The sequence below is a fragment of the Atractosteus spatula genome, chromosome 3 (genome assembly GCF_055471065.1).
Source record: "Atractosteus spatula isolate fAtrSpa1 chromosome 3, fAtrSpa1.hap1, whole genome shotgun sequence".
NCBI classification, from domain to species: domain Eukaryota; kingdom Metazoa; phylum Chordata; class Actinopteri; order Semionotiformes; family Lepisosteidae; genus Atractosteus; species Atractosteus spatula.
In genome coordinates, this window is record NC_142708.1 from 51,658,151 (window position 1) to 51,675,496 (window position 17,346).

A 17,346-nucleotide genomic window follows, 5' to 3' on the forward strand; every position below is an offset into this window, starting at 1 on the left:
CCGAAGCTAGGGTTAGGGTTTTATTCCCGTACAATGTAGATAGTTTTTGATGGCAGAGCTGTGTTTTAGGGCTGAAAGGATACTTAGGAATTTAGTTCTTTCAATGTTTTCTAAACATTTTTTTCTGACCTATATGGCTGTATACAGTGCTTTGCCCCAAAAAGGAATGGTGTCTGAATTACCCGATAAGCAAGTTTTGGAAAGAAGCTGATTTAACTTTCAAATCTTGTCATTGGCTTTGAAATAATAGGCATATTAACAAATAAAGCCAAAATGTATCAGTTGTTTCGGTTTTTTAGGCCACTTAAGCCTTAACGTACATTCATTTAGCACTCCGTTTCACACAAAATGTCCAATGAAAAAGTACCTTTCAAAAGTTAATTTGACCATTCCTGACACACTCTTTTAGTTTTGGCAGTGTTGTATTGTCTTTTTAGACTAATATTTAAATTCAGAGACGAAAATTTTCAGGTCAAATGAGTAGAATATTGAATAAATGGTCTTTGAGGAAATATTTGAACCCTAACTAGCAAAACCCGATGTTAGGGTTAGGGTTTTATTCCCATACAATGTAGACAGTTTTTGATGGCATGGCTGTGCTTGAGGGCTGAAAGGATACTTAGGAATTTAGTTCTTTCAATGTCTTCTAAACATTTTTTTCTGACCTATATGGCTGTATACAGTGCTTTGCCCCAAAAAGGAATGGTGTCTGAATTGCCCAACAAGCAAGTTTTGGAAAGAAGCTGATTTAACGTTCAAATCTTGTCATGGGCTTTGAAATAATAGGCATATTAACAAACAAAGCCAAAATGTATCTGTTGGTTTGGACTTTTAGGCCACTTAAGCCTTAACGTACATTCATTTAGCACTCCGTTTCACACAAAATGTCCAATGAAAGAGTACCTTTCAAAAGTTAATTTGACCATTCCTGACACTCTCTTTTGGTTTTGGCAGTGTTGTATTATCTTTTTAGACTAATATTTTGATTCAGAGACGCAAAATTTCCAGTCAAATGAGTAGAACATTGAATAAATACTCTATGAGGAAATATTTGAACCCTAACCCTAACTAGCAAAACCCGAAGCTAGGGTTAGGGTTTTATTCCCGTACAATGTAGATAGTTTTTGATGGCAGAGCTGTGTTTTAGGGCTGAAAGGATACTTAGGAATTTAGTTCTTTCAATGTTTTCTAAACATTTTTTTCTGACCTATATGGCTGTATACAGTGCTTTGCCCCAAAAAGGAATGGTGTCTGAATTACCCGATAAGCAAGTTTTGGAAAGAAGCTGATTTAACTTTCAAATCTTGTCATTGGCTTTGAAATAATAGGCATATTAACAAATAAAGCCAAAATGTATCAGTTGTTTCGGTTTTTTAGGCCACTTAAGCCTTAACGTACATTCATTTAGCACTCCGTTTCACACAAAATGTCCAATGAAAGAGTACCTTTCAAAAGTAAATTTGACCATTCCTGACACACTCTTTTGGTTTTGGCAGTGTTGTATTGCCTTTTTAGACTAATATTTTGATTCAGAGACGCAAAATTTCCAGTCAAATGAGTAGAACATAGCATAAATACTCTATGAGGAAATATTTGAACCCTAACCCTAACTAGCAAAACCCAAAGCTAGAGTTAGGGTTTTATTCCCGTTACAATGTAGACAGTTTTTGATGGCAGAGCTGTGTTTTAGGGCTGAAAGGATACTTAGGAATTTAGTTCTTTCAATGTTTTCTAAACATTTTTTTCTGACCTATATGGCTGTATACAGTGCTTTGCCCCAAAAAGGAATGGTGTCTGAATTACCCGACAAGCAAGTTTTGGAAAGAAGCTGATTTAACTTTCAAATCTTGTCATGGGATTTGAAATAATAGGCATATTAACAAATAAAGCCAAAATGTATCAGTTGTTTCGGTTTTTTAGGCCACTTAAGCCTTAACGTACATTCATTTAGCACTCCGTTTCACACAAAATGTCCAATGAAAGAGTACTTTTCAAAACTTAATTTGACCATTCCTGACACTCTATTGGTTTTGGCAGTGTTTTATTGTCTTTTTAGACTAATATTTTGATTCAGAGACGCAAAATTGCCAGTCAAATGAGTAGAACATTGAATGAATGGTCTTTGAGGAAATATTCGAACCCTAACCCTAACTAGCAAAACCCGAAGCTAGGGTTAGGGTTTTATTCCTGTACAATGTAGACAGTTTTTGATGGCATGGCTGTGTTTTAGGGCTGAAAGGATACTTAGGAATTTAGTTCTTTCAATGTTTTCTAAACATTTTTTTCTGACCTATATGGCTGTATACAGTGCTTTGCCCCAAAAAGGAATGGTGTGTGAATTACCCGACAAGCAAGTTTTGGAAAGAAGCGGATTTAACTTTCAAACTCTTGTCATGGGCTTTGAAATAATAGGCATATTAACAAATAAAGCCAAAATGTATCAGTTGTTTTGGACTTTTAGGCCACTTAAGCCTTAACGGACATTCATTTAGCACTCCGTTTCACACAAAATGTCCAATGAAAAAGTACCTTACAAAAGTTAATTTGACCATTCCTGACACACTCTTTTAGTTTTGGCAGTGTTGTATTGTCTTTTTAGACTAATATTTAAATTCAGAGACGAAAATTTTCAGGTCAAATGAGTAGAATATTGAATAAATGGTCTTTGAGGAAATATTTGAACCCTAACTAGCAAAACCCGATGTTAGGGTTAGGGTTTTATTCCCATACAATGTAGACAGTTTTTGATGGCATGGCTGTGCTTGAGGGCTGAAAGGATACTTAGGAATTTAGTTCTTTCAATGTCTTCTAAACATTTTTTTCTGACCTATATGGCTGTATACAGTGCTTTGCCCCAAAAAGGAATGGTGTCTGAATTGCCCAACAAGCAAGTTTTGGAAAGAAGCTGATTTAACGTTCAAATCTTGTCATGGGCTTTGAAATAATAGGCATATTAACAAACAAAGCCAAAATGTATCTGTTGGTTTGGACTTTTAGGCCACTTAAGCCTTAACGTACATTCATTTAGCACTCCGTTTCACACAAAATGTCCAATGAAAGAGTACCTTTCAAAAGTTAATTTGACCATTCCTGACACTCTCTTTTGGTTTTGGCAGTGTTGTATTATCTTTTTAGACTAATATTTTGATTCAGAGACGCAAAATTTCCAGTCAAATGAGTAGAACATTGAATAAATACTCTATGAGGAAATATTTGAACCCTAACCCTAACTAGCAAAACCCGAAGCTAGGGTTAGGGTTTTATTCCCGTACAATGTAGATAGTTTTTGATGGCAGAGCTGTGTTTTAGGGCTGAAAGGATACTTAGGAATTTAGTTCTTTCAATGTTTTCTAAACATTTTTTTCTGACCTATATGGCTGTATACAGTGCTTTGCCCCAAAAAGGAATGGTGTCTGAATTACCCGACAAGCAAGTTTTGGAAAGAAGCTGATTTAACTTTCAAATCTTGTCATGGGCTTTGAAATAATAGGCATATTAACAAATAAAGCCAAAATGTATCAGTTGTTTCGTTTTTTTAGGCCACTTAAGCCTTAACGTACATTCATTTAGCACTCCGTTTCACACAAAATGTCCAATGAAAGAGTACCTTTCAAAAGTAAATTTGACCATTCCTGACACACTCTTTTGGTTTTGGCAGTGTTGTATTGCCTTTTTAGACTAATATTTTGATTCAGAGACGCAAAATTTCCAGTCAAATGAGTAGAACATAGCATAAATACTCTATGAGGAAATATTTGAACCCTAACCCTAACTAGCAAAACCCAAAGCTAGAGTTAGGGTTTTATTCCCGTTACAATGTAGACAGTTTTTGATGGCAGAGCTGTGTTTTAGGGCTGAAAGGATACTTAGGAATTTAGTTCTTTCAATGTTTTCTAAACATTTTTTTCTGACCTATATGGCTGTATACAGTGCTTTGCCCCAAAAAGGAATGGTGTCTGAATTACCCGACAAGCAAGTTTTGGAAAGAAGCTGATTTAACTTTCAAATCTTGTCATGGGCTTTGAAATAATAGGCATATTAACAAATAAAGCCAAAATGTATCCGTTGTTTCGGTTTTTTAGGCCACTTAAGCCTTAACGTACATTCATTTAGCACTCCGTTTCACACAAAATGTCCAATGAAAGAGTACTTTTCAAAACTTAATTTGACCATTCCTGACACTCTATTGGTTTTGGCAGTGTTTTATTGTCTTTTTAGACTAATATTTTGATTCAGAGACGCAAAATTGCCAGTCAAATGAGTAGAACATTGAATGAATGGTCTTTGAGGAAATATTCGAACCCTAACCCTAACTAGCAAAACCCGAAGCTAGGGTTAGGGTTTTATTCCTGTACAATGTAGACAGTTTTTGATGGCATGGCTGTGTTTTAGGGCTGAAAGGATACTTAGGAATTTAGTTCTTTCAATGTTTTCTAAACATTTTTTTCTGACCTATATGGCTGTATACAGTGCTTTGCCCCAAAAAGGAATGGTGTGTGAATTACCCGACAAGCAAGTTTTGGAAAGAAGCGGATTTAACTTTCAAACTCTTGTCATGGGCTTTGAAATAATAGGCATATTAACAAATAAAGCCAAAATGTATCAGTTGTTTTGGACTTTTAGGCCACTTAAGCCTTAACGGACATTCATTTAGCACTCCGTTTCACACAAAATGTCCAATGAAAAAGTACCTTTCAAAAGTTAATTTGACCATTCCTGACACACTCTTTTAGTTTTGGCAGTGTTGTATTGTCTTTTAGACTAATATTTAAATTCAGAGACGAAAATTTTCAGGTCAAATGAGTAGAATATTGAATAAATGGTCTTTGAGGAAATATTTGAACCCTAACTAGCAAAACCCGATGTTAGGGTTAGGGTTTTATTCCCATACAATGTAGACAGTTTTTGATGGCATGGCTGTGCTTGAGGGCTGAAAGGATACTTAGGAATTTAGTTCTTTCAATGTCTTCTAAACATTTTTTTCTGACCTATATGGCTGTATACAGTGCTTTGCCCCAAAAAGGAATGGTGTGTGAATTACCCGACAAGCAAGTTTTGGAAAGAAGCGGATTTAACTTTCAAACTCTTGTCATGGGCTTTGAAATAATAGGCATATTAACAAATAAAGCCAAAATGTATCAGTTGTTTTGGACTTTTAGGCCACTTAAGCCTTAACGGACATTCATTTAGCACTCCGTTTCACACAAAATGTCCAATGAAAAAGTACCTTACAAAAGTTAATTTGACCATTCCTGACACACTCTTTTAGTTTTGGCAGTGTTGTATTGTCTTTTTAGACTAATATTTAAATTCAGAGACGAAAATTTTCAGGTCAAATGAGTAGAATATTGAATAAATGGTCTTTGAGGAAATATTTGAACCCTAACTAGCAAAACCCGATGTTAGGGTTAGGGTTTTATTCCCATACAATGTAGACAGTTTTTGATGGCATGGCTGTGCTTGAGGGCTGAAAGGATACTTAGGAATTTAGTTCTTTCAATGTCTTCTAAACATTTTTTTCTGACCTATATGGCTGTATACAGTGCTTTGCCCCAAAAAGGAATGGTGTCTGAATTGCCCAACAAGCAAGTTTTGGAAAGAAGCTGATTTAACGTTCAAATCTTGTCATGGGCTTTGAAATAATAGGCATATTAACAAACAAAGCCAAAATGTATCTGTTGGTTTGGACTTTTAGGCCACTTAAGCCTTAACGTACATTCATTTAGCACTCCGTTTCACACAAAATGTCCAATGAAAGAGTACCTTTCAAAAGTTAATTTGACCATTCCTGACACTCTCTTTTGGTTTTGGCAGTGTTGTATTATCTTTTTAGACTAATATTTTGATTCAGAGACGCAAAATTTCCAGTCAAATGAGTAGAACATTGAATAAATACTCTATGAGGAAATATTTGAACCCTAACCCTAACTAGCAAAACCCGAAGCTAGGGTTAGGGTTTTATTCCCGTACAATGTAGATAGTTTTTGATGGCAGAGCTGTGTTTTAGGGCTGAAAGGATACTTAGGAATTTAGTTCTTTCAATGTTTTCTAAACATTTTTTTCTGACCTATATGGCTGTATACAGTGCTTTGCCCCAAAAAGGAATGGTGTCTGAATTACCCGACAAGCAAGTTTTGGAAAGAAGCTGATTTAACTTTCAAATCTTGTCATGGGCTTTGAAATAATAGGCATATTAACAAATAAAGCCAAAATGTATCAGTTGTTTCGTTTTTTTAGGCCACTTAAGCCTTAACGTACATTCATTTAGCACTCCGTTTCACACAAAATGTCCAATGAAAGAGTACCTTTCAAAAGTAAATTTGACCATTCCTGACACACTCTTTTGGTTTTGGCAGTGTTGTATTGCCTTTTTAGACTAATATTTTGATTCAGAGACGCAAAATTTCCAGTCAAATGAGTAGAACATAGCATAAATACTCTATGAGGAAATATTTGAACCCTAACCCTAACTAGCAAAACCCAAAGCTAGAGTTAGGGTTTTATTCCCGTTACAATGTAGACAGTTTTTGATGGCAGAGCTGTGTTTTAGGGCTGAAAGGATACTTAGGAATTTAGTTCTTTCAATGTTTTCTAAACATTTTTTTCTGACCTATATGGCTGTATACAGTGCTTTGCCCCAAAAAGGAATGGTGTCTGAATTACCCGACAAGCAAGTTTTGGAAAGAAGCTGATTTAACTTTCAAATCTTGTCATGGGCTTTGAAATAATAGGCATATTAACAAATAAAGCCAAAATGTATCCGTTGTTTCGGTTTTTTAGGCCACTTAAGCCTTAACGTACATTCATTTAGCACTCCGTTTCACACAAAATGTCCAATGAAAGAGTACTTTTCAAAACTTAATTTGACCATTCCTGACACTCTATTGGTTTTGGCAGTGTTTTATTGTCTTTTTAGACTAATATTTTGATTCAGAGACGCAAAATTGCCAGTCAAATGAGTAGAACATTGAATGAATGGTCTTTGAGGAAATATTCGAACCCTAACCCTAACTAGCAAAACCCGAAGCTAGGGTTAGGGTTTTATTCCTGTACAATGTAGACAGTTTTTGATGGCATGGCTGTGTTTTAGGGCTGAAAGGATACTTAGGAATTTAGTTCTTTCAATGTTTTCTAAACATTTTTTTCTGACCTATATGGCTGTATACAGTGCTTTGCCCCAAAAAGGAATGGTGTGTGAATTACCCGACAAGCAAGTTTTGGAAAGAAGCGGATTTAACTTTCAAACTCTTGTCATGGGCTTTGAAATAATAGGCATATTAACAAATAAAGCCAAAATGTATCAGTTGTTTTGGACTTTTAGGCCACTTAAGCCTTAACGGACATTCATTTAGCACTCCGTTTCACACAAAATGTCCAATGAAAAAGTACCTTTCAAAAGTTAATTTGACCATTCCTGACACACTCTTTTAGTTTTGGCAGTGTTGTATTGTCTTTTAGACTAATATTTAAATTCAGAGACGAAAATTTTCAGGTCAAATGAGTAGAATATTGAATAAATGGTCTTTGAGGAAATATTTGAACCCTAACTAGCAAAACCCGATGTTAGGGTTAGGGTTTTATTCCCATACAATGTAGACAGTTTTTGATGGCATGGCTGTGCTTGAGGGCTGAAAGGATACTTAGGAATTTAGTTCTTTCAATGTCTTCTAAACATTTTTTTCTGACCTATATGGCTGTATACAGTGCTTTGCCCCAAAAAGGAATGGTGTCTGAATTGCCCAACAAGCAAGTTTTGGAAAGAAGCTGATTTAACGTTCAAATCTTGTCATGGGCTTTGAAATAATAGGCATATTAACAAACAAAGCCAAAATGTATCTGTTGGTTTGGACTTTTAGGCCACTTAAGCCTTAACGTACATTCATTTAGCACTCCGTTTCACACAAAATGTCCAATGAAAGAGTACCTTTCAAAAGTTAATTTGACCATTCCTGACACTCTCTTTTGGTTTTGGCAGTGTTGTATTATCTTTTTAGACTAATATTTTGATTCAGAGACGCAAAATTTCCAGTCAAATGAGTAGAACATTGAATAAATACTCTATGAGGAAATATTTGAACCCTAACCCTAACTAGCAAAACCCGAAGCTAGGGTTAGGGTTTTATTCCCGTACAATGTAGATAGTTTTTGATGGCAGAGCTGTGTTTTAGGGCTGAAAGGATACTTAGGAATTTAGTTCTTTCAATGTTTTCTAAACATTTTTTTCTGACCTATATGGCTGTATACAGTGCTTTGCCCCAAAAAGGAATGGTGTCTGAATTACCCGATAAGCAAGTTTTGGAAAGAAGCTGATTTAACTTTCTAATCTTGTCATTGGCTTTGAAATAATAGGCATATTAACAAATAAAGCCAAAATGTATCAGTTGTTTCGGTTTTTTAGGCCACTTAAGCCTTAACGTACATTCATTTAGCACTCCGTTTCACACAAAATGTCCAATGAAAGAGTACCTTTCAAAAGTAAATTTGACCATTCCTGACACACTCTTTTGGTTTTGGCAGTGTTGTATTGCCTTTTTAGACTAATATTTTGATTCAGAGACGCAAAATTTCCAGTCAAATGAGTAGAACATAGCATAAATACTCTATGAGGAAATATTTGAACCCTAACCCTAACTAGCAAAACCCAAAGCTAGAGTTAGGGTTTTATTCCCGTTACAATGTAGACAGTTTTTGATGGCAGAGCTGTGTTTTAGGGCTGAAAGGATACTTAGGAATTTAGTTCTTTCAATGTTTTCTAAACATTTTTTTCTGACCTATATGGCTGTATACAGTGCTTTGCCCCAAAAAGGAATGGTGTCTGAATTACCCGACAAGCAAGTTTTGGAAAGAAGCTGATTTAACTTTCAAATCTTGTCATGGGCTTTGAAATAATAGGCATATGAACAAATAAAGCCAAAATGTATCAGTTGTTTCGGTTTTTTAGGCTTCTTAAGCCTTAACGTACATTCATTTAGCACTCCGTTTCACACAAAATGTCCAATGAAAGAGTACCTTTCAAAAGTAAATTTGACCATTCCTGACACACTCTTTTGGTTTTGGAAGTGTTGTATTGCCTTTTTAGACTAATATTTTGATTCAGAGACGCAAAATTTCCAGTCAAATGAGTAGAACATAGAATAAATACTCTATGAGGAAATATTTGAACCCTAACCCTAACTAGCAAAACCCAAAGCTAGAGTTAGGGTTTTATTCCCGTACAATGTAGACAGTTTTTGATGGCAGAGCTGTGTTTTAGGGCTTAAAGGATACTTAGGAATTTAGTTCTTTCAATGTTTTCTAAACATTTTTTTCTGACCTATATGGCTGTATACAGTGCTTTGCCCTAAAAAGGAATGGTGTCTGAATTGCCCGACAAGAAAGTTTTGGAAAGAAGCTGATTTAACTTTCAAATCTTGTCATGGGCTTTGAAATAATAGGCATATTAACAAATAAAGCCAAAATGTATCAGTTGTTTCGGTTTTTTAGGCCACTTAAGCCTTAACGTACGTTCATTTAGCACTCCGTTTCACACAAAATGTCCAATGAAAGAGTACCTTTCAAAAGTTAATTTGACCATTCCTGACACTCTCTTTTGGTTTTGGCAGTGTTGTATTGTCTTTTTAGACTAATATTTTGATTCAGAGACGCAAAAGTTTCAGTCAAATGAGTAGAATATTGAATGAATGGTCTTTGAGGAAATATTTGAATCCTAACCCTAACTAGCAAAACCCGAAGCTAGGGTTAGTGTTTTATTGCCGTACATGGGCTTTGAAATAATAGGCATATTAACAAATAAAGCCAAAATGTATCAGTTGTTTCGGTTTTTTAGGCCACTTAAGCCTTAACGTACATTCATTTAGCACTCCGTTTCACACAAAATGTCCAATGAAAGAGAACTTTTCAAAACTTAATTTGACCATTCCTGACACACTCTTTTGGTTTTGGCAGTGTTGTATTGTCTTTTTAGACTAATATTTTGATTCAGAGACGCAAAATTTCCAGTCAAATGAGTAGAATATTGAATAAATACTCTATGAGGAAATATTCGAACCCTAACCCTAACTAGCAAAACCCGAAGCTAGGGTTAGGGTTTTATTCCCGTACAATGCAGACAGTTTTTGATGGCATAGCTGTGTTTTAGGGCTGAAAGGTTACTTAGGAATTTAGTTCTTTCAATGTTTTCTAAACATTTTTTTCTGACCTGTATGGCTGTATACAGTGCTTTGCACCAAAAAGGAATGGTGTCTGAATTACCTGATAAGCAAGTTTTGGAAAGAAGCTGATTTAACTTTCAAATCTTGTCATGGGCTTTGAAATAATAGGCATATGAACAAATAAAGCCAAAATGTATCAGTTGTTTCGGTTTTTTAGGCCACTTAAGCCTTAACGTACATTCATTTAGCACTCCGTTTCACACAAAATGTCCAATGAAAGAGAACTTTTCAAAACTTAATTTGACCATTCCTGACACACTCTTTTGGTTTTGGCAGTGTTGTATTGCCTTTTTAGACTAATATTTTGATTCAGAGACGCAAAATTTCCAGTCAAATGAGTAGAACATAGAATAAATACTCTATGAGGAAATATTTGAATCCTAACCCTAACTAGCAAAACCCGAAGCTAGGGTTAGGGTTTTATTGCCGTACAATGTAGACAGTTTTTGATGGCATGGCTGTGTTTTAGGGCTGAAAGGATACTTAGGAATTTAGTTCTTTCAATGTTTTCTAAACATTTTTTTCTGACCTATATGGCTGTATACAGTGCTTTGCCCTAAAAAGGAATGGTGTCTGAATTGCCCGACAAGAAAGTTTTGGAAAGAAGCTGATTTAACTTTCAAATCTTGTCATGGGCTTTGAAATAATAGGCATATTAACAAATAAAGCCAAAATGTATTAGTTGTTTTGGACTTTTAGGCCACTTAAGCCTTAACGTACGTTCATTTAGCACTCCGTTTCACACAAAATGTCCAATGAAAGAGTACCTTTCAAAAGTTAATTTGACCATTCCTGACACTCTCTTTTGGTTTTGGCAGTGTTGTATTGTCTTTTTAGACTAATATTTTGATTCAGAGACGCAAAATTTCCAGTCAAATGAGTAGAACATTGAATAAATACTCTATGAGGAAATATTTGAACCCTAACCCTAACTAGCAAAACCCGAAGCTAGGGTTAGGGTTTTATTCCCGTACAATGTAGACAGTTTTTGATGGCAGAGCTGTGTTTTAGGGCTGAAAGGATACTTAGGAATTTAGTTCTTTCAATGTTTTCTAAACATTTTTTTCTGACCTATATGGCTGTATACAGTGCTTTGCCTTAAAAAGGAATGGTGTCTGAATTGCCCGTCAAGAAAGTTTTGGAAAGAAGCTGATTTAACTTTCAAATCTTGTCATGGGCTTTGAAATAATAGGCATATTAACAAATAAAGCCAAAATGTATTAGTTGTTTTGGACTTTTAGGCCACTTAAGCCTTAACGTATGTTCATTTAGCACTCCGTTTCACACAAAATGTCCAATGAAAGAGTACCTTTCAAAAGTTAATTTGACCATTCCTGACACTCTCTTTTGGTTTTGGCAGTGTTGTATTGTCTTTTTAGACTAATATTTTGATTCAGAGACGCAAAAGTTTCAGTCAAATGAGTAGAATATTGAATGAATGGTCTTTGAGGAAATATTTGAATTCTAACCCTAACTAGGAAAACCCGAAGCTAGGGTTAGGGTTTTATTCCCGTACAATGTAGACAGTTTTTGATGGCATGGCTGTGTTTTAGGGCTGAAAGGATACTTAGGAATTTAGTTCTTTCAATGTTTTCTAAACATTTTTTTCTGACCTGTATGGCTGTATACAGTGCTTTGCACCAAAAAGGAATGGTGTCTGAATTACCCGATAAGCAAGTTTTGGAAAGAAGCTGATTTAACTTTCAAATCTTGTCATGGGCTTTGAAATAATAGGCATATTAACAAATAAAGCCAAAATGTATCAGTTGTTTCGGTTTTTTAGGCCACTTAAGCCTTAACGTACATTCATTTAGCACTCTGTTTCACACAAAATGTCCAATGAAAGAGAAGTTTTCAAAACTTAATTTGACCATTCCTGACACACTCTTTTGGTTTTGGCAGTGTTGTATTGTCTTTTTAGACTAATATTTTGATTCAGAGACGCAAAATTTCCAGTCAAATGAGTAGAATATTGAATAAATACTCTATGAGGAAATATTCGAACCCTAACCCTAACTAGCAAAACCCGAAGCTAGGGTTAGGGTTTTATTCCCGTACAATGTAGACAGTTTTTGATGGCATAGCTGTGTTTTAGGGCTGAAAGGTTACTTAGGAATTTAGTTCTTTCAATGTTTTCTAAACATTTTTTTCTGACCTATATGGCTGTATACAGTGCTTTGCCCCAAAAAGGAATGGTGTCTGAATTACCCGATATGCAAGTTTTGGAAAGAAGCTGATTTAACTTTCAAATCTTGTCATGGGCTTTGAAATAATAGGCATATTAACAAATAAAGCCAAAATGTATCAGTTGTTTCGGTTTTTTAGGCCACTTAAGCCTTAACGTACATTCATTTAGCACTCCGTTTCACACAAAATGTCCAGTGAAAGAGAACTTTTCAAAACTTAATTTGACCATTCCTGACACACTCTTTTGGTTTTGGCAGTGTTGTATTGTCTTTTTAGACTAATATTTTGATTCAGAGACGCAAAACTGCCAGTCAAATGAGTAGAACATTGAATGAATGGTCTTTGAGGAAATATTCGAACCCTAACCCTAACTAGCAAAACCCGAAGCTAGGGTTAGGGTTTTATTGCCGTACAATGTAGACAGTTTTTGATGGCATGGCTGTGTTTTAGGGCTGAAAGGATACTTAGGAATTTAGTTCTTTCAATGTTTTCTAAACATTTTTTTCTGACCTATATGGCTGTATACAGTGCTTTGCCCTAAAAAGGAATGGTGTCTGAATTGCCCGACAAGAAAGTTTTGGAAAGAAGCTGATTTAACTTTCAAATCTTGTCATGGGCTTTGAAATAATAGGCATATTAACAAATAAAGCCAAAATGTATCAGTTGTTTCGGTTTTTTAGGCCACTTAAGCCTTAACGTACGTTCATTTAGCACTCCGTTTCACACAAAATGTCCAATGAAAGAGTACCTTTCAAAAGTTAATTTGACCATTCCTGACACTCTCTTTTGGTTTTGGCAGTGTTGTATTGTCTTTTTAGACTAATATTTTGATTCAGAGACGCAAAAGTTTCAGTCAAATGAGTAGAATATTGAATGAATGGTCTTTGAGGAAATATTTGAATCCTAACCCTAACTAGCAAAACCCGAAGCTAGGGTTAGTGTTTTATTGCCGTACATGGGCTTTGAAATAATAGGCATATTAACAAATAAAGCCAAAATGTATCAGTTGTTTCGGTTTTTTAGGCCACTTAAGCCTTAACGTACATTCATTTAGCACTCCGTTTCACACAAAATGTCCAATGAAAGAGAACTTTTCAAAACTTAATTTGACCATTCCTGACACACTCTTTTGGTTTTGGCAGTGTTGTATTGTCTTTTTAGACTAATATTTTGATTCAGAGACGCAAAATTTCCAGTCAAATGAGTAGAATATTGAATAAATACTCTATGAGGAAATATTCGAACCCTAACCCTAACTAGCAAAACCCGAAGCTAGGGTTAGGGTTTTATTCCCGTACAATGCAGACAGTTTTTGATGGCATAGCTGTGTTTTAGGGCTGAAAGGTTACTTAGGAATTTAGTTCTTTCAATGTTTTCTAAACATTTTTTTCTGACCTGTATGGCTGTATACAGTGCTTTGCACCAAAAAGGAATGGTGTCTGAATTACCTGATAAGCAAGTTTTGGAAAGAAGCTGATTTAACTTTCAAATCTTGTCATGGGCTTTGAAATAATAGGCATATGAACAAATAAAGCCAAAATGTATCAGTTGTTTCGGTTTTTTAGGCCACTTAAGCCTTAACGTACATTCATTTAGCACTCCGTTTCACACAAAATGTCCAATGAAAGAGAACTTTTCAAAACTTAATTTGACCATTCCTGACACACTCTTTTGGTTTTGGCAGTGTTGTATTGCCTTTTTAGACTAATATTTTGATTCAGAGACGCAAAATTTCCAGTCAAATGAGTAGAACATAGAATAAATACTCTATGAGGAAATATTTGAATCCTAACCCTAACTAGCAAAACCCGAAGCTAGGGTTAGGGTTTTATTGCCGTACAATGTAGACAGTTTTTGATGGCATGGCTGTGTTTTAGGGCTGAAAGGATACTTAGGAATTTAGTTCTTTCAATGTTTTCTAAACATTTTTTTCTGACCTATATGGCTGTATACAGTGCTTTGCCCTAAAAAGGAATGGTGTCTGAATTGCCCGACAAGAAAGTTTTGGAAAGAAGCTGATTTAACTTTCAAATCTTGTCATGGGCTTTGAAATAATAGGCATATTAACAAATAAAGCCAAAATGTATTAGTTGTTTTGGACTTTTAGGCCACTTAAGCCTTAACGTACGTTCATTTAGCACTCCGTTTCACACAAAATGTCCAATGAAAGAGTACCTTTCAAAAGTTAATTTGACCATTCCTGACACTCTCTTTTGGTTTTGGCAGTGTTGTATTGTCTTTTTAGACTAATATTTTGATTCAGAGACGCAAAATTTCCAGTCAAATGAGTAGAACATTGAATAAATACTCTATGAGGAAATATTTGAACCCTAACCCTAACTAGCAAAACCCGAAGCTAGGGTTAGGGTTTTATTCCCGTACAATGTAGACAGTTTTTGATGGCAGAGCTGTGTTTTAGGGCTGAAAGGATACTTAGGAATTTAGTTCTTTCAATGTTTTCTAAACATTTTTTTCTGACCTATATGGCTGTATACAGTGCTTTGCCTTAAAAAGGAATGGTGTCTGAATTACCCGATAAGCAAGTTTTGGAAAGAAGCTGATTTAACTTTCAAATCTTGTCATGGGCTTTGAAATAATAGGCATATTAACAAATAAAGCCAAAATGTATCAGTTGTTTCGGTTTTTTAGGCCACTTAAGCCTTAACGTACATTCATTTAGCACTCTGTTTCACACAAAATGTCCAATGAAAGAGAAGTTTTCAAAACTTAATTTGACCATTCCTGACACACTCTTTTGGTTTTGGCAGTGTTGTATTGTCTTTTTAGACTAATATTTTGATTCAGAGACGCAAAATTTCCAGTCAAATGAGTAGAACATTGAATAAATACTCTATGAGGAAATATTTGAACCCTAACCCTAACTAGCAAAACCCGAAGCTAGGGTTAGGGTTTTATTCCCGTACAATGTAGACAGTTTTTGATGGCAGAGCTGTGTTTTAGGGCTGAAAGGTTACTTAGGAATTTAGTTCTTTCAATGTTTTCTAAACATTTTTTTCTGACCTATATGGCTGTATACAGTGCTTTGCCCCAAAAAGGAATGGTGTCTGAATTACCCGATATGCAAGTTTTGGAAAGAAGCTGATTTAACTTTCAAATCTTGTCATGGGCTTTGAAATAATAGGCATATTAACAAATAAAGCCAAAATGTATCAGTTGTTTCGGTTTTTTAGGCCACTTAAGCCTTAACGTACATTCATTTAGCACTCCGTTTCACACAAAATGTCCAGTGAAAGAGAACTTTTCAAAACTTAATTTGACCATTCCTGACACACTCTTTTGGTTTTGGCAGTGTTGTATTGTCTTTTTAGACTAATATTTTGATTCAGAGACGCAAAACTGCCAGTCAAATGAGTAGAACATTGAATGAATGGTCTTTGAGGAAATATTCGAACCCTAACCCTAACTAGCAAAACCCGAAGCTAGGGTTAGGGTTTTATTGCCGTACAATGTAGACAGTTTTTGATGGCATGGCTGTGTTTTAGGGCTGAAAGGATACTTAGGAATTTAGTTCTTTCAATGTTTTCTAAACATTTTTTTCTGACCTATATGGCTGTATACAGTGCTTTGCCCTAAAAAGGAATGGTGTCTGAATTGCCCGACAAGAAAGTTTTGGAAAGAAGCTGATTTAACTTTCAAATCTTGTCATGGGCTTTGAAATAATAGGCATATTAACAAATAAAGCCAAAATGTATCAGTTGTATCGGTTTTTTAGGCCACTTAAGCCTTAACGTACGTTCATTTAGCACTCCGTTTCACACAAAATGTCCAATGAAAGAGTACCTTTCAAAAGTTAATTTGACCATTCCTGACACTCTCTTTTGGTTTTGGCAGTGTTGTATTGTCTTTTTAGACTAATATTTTGATTCAGAGACGCAAAAGTTTCAGTCAAATGAGTAGAATATTGAATGAATGGTCTTTGAGGAAATATTTGAATCCTAACCCTAACTAGCAAAACCCGAAGCTAGGGTTAGTGTTTTATTGCCGTACATGGGCTTTGAAATAATAGGCATATTAACAAATAAAGCCAAAATGTATCAGTTGTTTCGGTTTTTTAGGCCACTTAAGCCTTAACGTACATTCATTTAGCACTCCGTTTCACACAAAATGTCCAATGAAAGAGAACTTTTCAAAACTTAATTTGACCATTCCTGACACACTCTTTTGGTTTTGGCAGTGTTGTATTGTCTTTTTAGACTAATATTTTGATTCAGAGACGCAAAATTTCCAGTCAAATGAGTAGAATATTGAATAAATACTCTATGAGGAAATATTCGAACCCTAACCCTAACTAGCAAAACCCGAAGCTAGGGTTAGGGTTTTATTCCCGTACAATGCAGACAGTTTTTGATGGCATAGCTGTGTTTTAGGGCTGAAAGGTTACTTAGGAATTTAGTTCTTTCAATGTTTTCTAAACATTTTTTTCTGACCTGTATGGCTGTATACAGTGCTTTGCACCAAAAAGGAATGGTGTCTGAATTACCTGATAAGCAAGTTTTGGAAAGAAGCTGATTTAACTTTCAAATCTTGTCATGGGCTTTGAAATAATAGGCATATGAACAAATAAAGCCAAAATGTATCAGTTGTTTCGGTTTTTTAGGCCACTTAAGCCTTAACGTACATTCATTTAGCACTCCGTTTCACACAAAATGTCCAATGAAAGAGAACTTTTCAAAACTTAATTTGACCATTCCTGACACACTCTTTTGGTTTTGGCAGTGTTGTATTGCCTTTTTAGACTAATATTTTGATTCAGAGACGCAAAATTTCCAGTCAAATGAGTAGAACATAGAATAAATACTCTATGAGGAAATATTTGAATCCTAACCCTAACTAGCAAAACCCGAAGCTAGGGTTAGGGTTTTATTGCCGTACAATGTAGACAGTTTTTGATGGCATGGCTGTGTTTTAGGGCTGAAAGGATACTTAG